Genomic DNA, 5,651 nt, shown 5'->3' with positions numbered 1-5,651 from the left:
GGGCGAGTGCTGGTTTAAATGTTTCGTTAGACGACGTTTTCTTCTTGCTCGCTGTCAAAACATGAAGTCAGCAGTCCTACACATGTCGGCTGTGACAGCAGCAGTTGCGAACTCTGTCTGTGTCTGAGCACATGTGGAATTTCCTCCTGCGTTGCTGCGCTCTGCTCTGGTGTTGCAAGAAATCAGAGCTTCCAGTTGGCGGTCGCAGCACAAGGGTGTGCTGGCCTGAGCGGGATCAGACAGCCACGTCTATGTGCCCGCTGCTTCTCCTATGGCTTGCTCCGGGCAGAGTGCTGAGGGTGCCCGATGACCTCTGCTGCCATGGGCACAGGTGGAGTGGGTGCTTGGAGCTGGGCGGGCACATGAGCGTGGCTGCTGGTGGGACTGCTGCTGCCAAGGGCTGGGAGCCATGGGACGTCCTGCCGGGGCCTCGCAAGGAACCAGCTGTGCAGCACATTGCACGGCCCCAGACAACAGCTCCCACCCTTTCCTACCGACTGGGTGGAACAAAAGGAACAAAACTGTTTGCAAGGAGGAAAAATCCACCCTGTCGGTCCCAGTCTTTTGCTCTTCTGGCTCCCTTAGGGGAGCTTCCTCCCTGCAGGATATCTGCCAGCAGACAGCACTGAGCACACCCCAGGTTTCAGCACCTTCCCTCGCTCTTTTCTTGTCCACCAGCGTCAAAGGAGATGGCCTTTTATAACTGCCCTTTGTTCCTCTGTGTACAGCTTCCCTTCCAAGCTCTGGGGCTGGCTGACGTCAGGGTGCTCCATTTGGGCTCGATGGCTGCTATCTGCTGTTGATGCCTTCCAGGAGTGGCAGGAACACAGATGGGGGATGGGAGGGAGGAAGGTGCAGTGTTGGGACACAGCGTGACGCTGCCCACCACCTCTCCCTGCTGGGCACCAATTGGTTTGCTGAAGAGTACCATGGTCATTTATGGCCTTGTGTGGGCAGGACCTGCCCCCTGGCACCCTGTCCGTCTGTCCAGGCAGCTGGCAGAGCCGCGCGTGGCACTGCGAGCTACGCGCCAAGCTATTTTTAAGGAGCCTGGGCTGCATCCCAAGTATAGCGTGCTCTATTTCTGGTGCAAAATGATCTTCCTGGGTGGGGGATGCAGGGATTTTTTCATACAAAATGCGTGGGTTTGGGCACGCAGTCAGGGAGAGAAACAACTGGATGCAACTGGAAGAGAAGGACAAAAAAAGCAAAGAGGGCTGGTGGCTATAGAGGTCTTACCCAGAGCTCGGTGCTCGCTGCCACCATTGGGGGCTCATTGCCAGTGATTTGCTCATGGATCAGGAATTAGAAGGCGCTGGGTTTGGTTTACAGCTGGAGTGTACTGAGGACACCATGGGGCTTCGCATTTGTTTGAAACAGGCCGCTGGGTGAGCTTCAGATTCCAATACATTTAGCAGGGCTAAAAGGATGAACAAGGATGCTAAATGCAGAGCATAAGCTTGCTTGTTGCTTTCACCAATTTAGGACCCACATCTCACTCCAGATTGGCGGAATCTCAAGGGCAGCAGAATATTTTATTTTTTTTTTACCAGAGCTTAAAGAAATTCCACTAAAGGAATTAATCAGAAAGAGTTGTTTGCTTACTATATGCCTTGTAGTACTATCAAGATGCCCTGAATAGTGCTGCAGGCTTCTTTACAGTGGGGATGTCATGTCGACAGGATAGAGGAGGGAATGGCTCTGCTCCTGCCTCCAGGTGCTTGAGCAGATAGACCAGACCATAAGCTGCAGCCTGCTCAGTGCAGGAACCTATTCTACAGGTGAAAATCTCCATGCATGGCCAAGGACCGATGCCCCGTGGCTGCGTGCTTTGCCAGCACAACCCCTGCACCCACATTGGAAGCTGGAGGTCTGAAATTGTTCCTACTCTTAACAGCACATGTGGGCTGCTGAGCGCACAAAGGCATCTGGGAAAATGGAGAAGGATGTAAGCTCCTTTCCTTGAGGCTTTCAGGACTTTGCCATTCTTCTTAATTTTTGAGCTAACATGGAAAGGCTGATGTCCCTCAAACCCAATCCTGGTTGGAGGTGGCACAACAGTGCTGTGTCTGCTGCACTAAAGCTGACCAAAGATCTGTGCTCTGCACTGCTCTCACCTCCGCTCACCTGTGCACCAGCAAGATCATTTCCAAAATCATAAATCCCACGTGGAAACGTCTGATATTTCCAAAGCCTAGTGAAAGGCTGATGGCAGCTTTTCCTTTCGGATGGTCTCAGGGAATGTTTCCATTTTCTGATTTCCGATCAGGGCTGATTTAATGCTGTTCGTATATAATCACTTGGCTCCTGCAGGTAGGGACGCACAATACTTCCTTCCACCTCCTACCAAAAAACAGCAGGAAGGAAGGGATAATAACATTTAGAAAGAGAACGAGGTCTGTTTGTAGGCAGAGACAAGCAGATTCAGCAGGCTGGGCTGGAGCTGATGTTTCCCATCGAATTTTCTGGTTACCAGTGGTAGCAGATGTAAAGATACAGCCTGACTTCTGTGGCCAAAACAGACGATTCTGATCATGCAATCTAAGGCCTGCCCAGCTTCACGTCGAAAGATGTGTGCCCTTCTGAAGGGCACTTCTGAAGAAAGATGTCAAAGGATGGAGATATAATTTTTGTAGAATTTTTGGATGGTGCTTTAGCGGGCAGTCAGAAATCATGGATTCTTAACGCAGTTTACTTACACCAACACACCTCCTGCTTTTCTAACTCAGTTTACTTTTCTCTGAAGTGAAGCCTGAGATGCTAAGCCTTAATGCTGTCAGCTTTAATTAGGCAGATGACCAGCTGGTGACAGCACACACCCACCAGCCTTTTTCCATTAGGTATTTTAAGGGGAGCCGGGGAGGGCTGGTTTGCTGGGAGGTTGCTTCCTATTGGTGGTGGTTTTCTCTGGCATAGTCAAGTGAGGTCCTAGGTGGAGAGCTATGGAGTGAGGCAGTAGAAAAAGAGGCTCAGATAAGAGAATGAGGAGGGTTTGTGCAGTGCAAGGGAAATGCAGATGCTGGGGGCAATTAAACCATTGGGTTAGGAAGAGGGCAGAACTGTACAGCGGAGAATGAATCTGCAAAGTGAGAAAATAGTCTGTGGATGCCAGAGACACTCCACAATGTGAATGCCAAATCCATCACAATGGATGCTGAGAGTGAGCTAAATTTGAAGATTATTGGGCAGAATCTCACGGGGGGAGAAAGGGCAGAAACGTGAGGGGGGGGTGGTATGAATGAATCAAAGACATTTGTGGCAAAGAGAAGGAAAGAGACGCAGAAAGAATGGAGCTGGGAGCAGGCAGCTGGGGGTCACATGTGATAGAGAGAACTCCCAACACTGCCAGGTTGGAGCAGGGACTCAGGGACAGGAGAAAATAAGGCTTTTTTTCCTGTATTTTAAAGAAATATCCCCATTGTGCAGAAGGGGAAAAAACTTGCCTCTAATCTGCAAGGGTGAGTGCAGCTTACCTAAATCAGGTCAGAAAGGGTTATAACGAGGTGAGAGGTGGGGAATGTGGGTTCTCCCTCAGAGCTGACCACTTGGGTCGTGCTGGGTCTTTTGGGGAGAGGGTTTTGCACTTGTGAGCAGCACTGTTGTTTTCAAGTTATTCTTCTGTTTTGGGAGGCTCACCAAAATCACTGTTGCTCGGTGTCAGAGCCCTGCGGAGGCTGGCAGTGCGTTGCCTTTCTAGGACATCTCCTTTCACAAACAGCTGTGTGACCTAAGATGTGTTTCCTGAGCGCCAGATCTCTGCCTGCTGCCTCCAGCTTAACTGACTTTGTAGTGTGAAGTTGCCCTGCACCTTGAGCATGAGTGCTTTGGCAATGTGTTGGCTCCAAGGGCTGCCAGCACCACTAGGTCCCTGGGAAGGACTGTTCCACCAGGCTGTCTCCATTTGCATTACACTGACCTGTGCTCAGCTGTGCACAGCTGCAACAAGATTATTCCTCCTTTGCAACTACCTCTGGTGTTTCTCTCCCATGGGCAGGTGCTGCACGTGGTCTCACAGCACTTCCAGCTTTCCAGACATTTATTCCTTATTCAAGTGGGAGGTGCAGAAATAAAGACAGAAGGTGAAGCTGAGTTCAGGTAAAATTGCAGAGCCGTGTGCCATCTTAACGTTGGTGATTTAAGGATTCTGTTGACAGCACTGGAGAGCCAGAAATTCGTCACTGCTTGCCTAAGCCACTCCCTGCCATTGCAGCCCTGGCTGCATTGTTGCTCTGTTTCCCCCTGGTGCTTCTGAGGGACAGTTTAACCCCTGGGGTCCCGTGGACGGATTCTCTCTCATTTTGTCCTTCCCACTATGGCAAAAGCAGGTGTAAGATATCACCATGTCAGAAGTTTCTTCTTGTGTCTCTTTTTCACAGGGAAATAACTGTCCTGGGACTAGGAAGTGGAAAAATTGACCAGTTCTGCACCCTCCTCCTATTGTGTTTTTTTAACTTTTTATTTTCCCATTCCGCTTCAAGACAGCGCTGGGACTCCAAGAGGCAGCGAAGAAACAAGACTCAGCTGTGCTGGAGGAGCAGTGGCTCAGTGGCTGCCTGCAGGAGCACAGTGGCCATGGCTGAGCTGCCACTTGTCATGGCAGTGGGGCTGGGCCATTGATGCACCGCGCTGTTTGCCACGTTGCCTGGTAGCTGCTGTGATGTGTTTATCCTCATCCTGAGCTGCCTGAATGGCTGTTCCCTCTGCTGCGAAGTTCACATGGGGACCCACAGATCACAGGCTATAAAAAGCGATGGCCTGGCCATTGTGCCAACTCTTCTGCTGGGGGCTGCTTATGCAATACGGGTGCAGAGCTCATGCAAAGTGTGAAGGATACCTGGGTGGCTGCAGGTCCTGCTTGTCAGCTGAGCAGCCAGCTCCTCCTTTGCAGTGACTGTACCAGCATCACTGTCTGCATGGAAGGTGTCATCACTGCTCTCCTTGTTGAGCTGTCCTTGCACATGGCTGATGTATGGGGAGTGCAGTGACCCCAGCCCCGTGTCACGACAGGGAGCAGCATGTGGGGCTGGGCACAGAGCCGGGGGGGGGTCAAGCTGGGCCAGTGACCACTCCGTTGCATGGCCCCCTCCCACCCAGCCCTTCTCCTAGAGCCCAATGCGTCCAAGAGGAACAGGGGGTGGTTGGATGTGGCAGTGAAGAAACATCTCACCAAACTGTGTGCACCCTGGGAGGTGCTGGCTGTGTCAGAAAGCCCTCCATGACCCTTGAGGGGTTAAGTTTCACCTCAGAGAGGGCTGTGTGAGACCACCAACTCCCCCTGTGCCACTTGGCGCTTTCTGCATCCCACAGGTGCCCGGTGCAGCTGGGCTGGGCAGCTCTAACCTCCTTCTGTCCTGCCCAGCCCAGGGGCACGGCCACGTGGCCCCACGCGTGCCCCTCTCCCCTGCGGCCCCTGGAGGGGGGCTGCTTGCGCAGGGTCCGGGGCGGGGGAGCCTTCCTGCCGGCCGGTGGTGACGTTGGCTGGGCAGGAAGGAACAGCGGGTTCCTGAGGGAGCTGGGGACATTCCTCCCATAGCTGCGCGGGGCCCCTCGCGTCCCGCAGGGCGCTCAGGCTATTATTGAAGCCCGTTGCCGTGGCACGCTTCCAGGTCTGTATTTCTTCTCACATAGGAGGGTGGAAACAGCTCCCTCCC

The 5,651-nt window shown here is 52.6% G+C and overlaps 1 long non-coding RNA gene across 1 annotated transcript; it reads left to right on the top strand.

Moving 5' to 3' along the window:
- On the top strand, positions 1,531-5,651 carry LOC110405578. The gene is made up of 3 exons (XR_002442962.1): positions 1,531-3,458; positions 3,995-4,095; positions 4,377-5,651. It is a non-coding gene; the product is annotated as an uncharacterized LOC110405578 (long non-coding RNA).

This window comes from Numida meleagris, chromosome 12 (assembly GCF_002078875.1).
Source record: "Numida meleagris isolate 19003 breed g44 Domestic line chromosome 12, NumMel1.0, whole genome shotgun sequence".
NCBI classification, from domain to species: domain Eukaryota; kingdom Metazoa; phylum Chordata; class Aves; order Galliformes; family Numididae; genus Numida; species Numida meleagris.
Note: the sequence above shows the minus strand (reverse complement) of the source record. Positions and strands in the feature narration are given on the sequence as shown.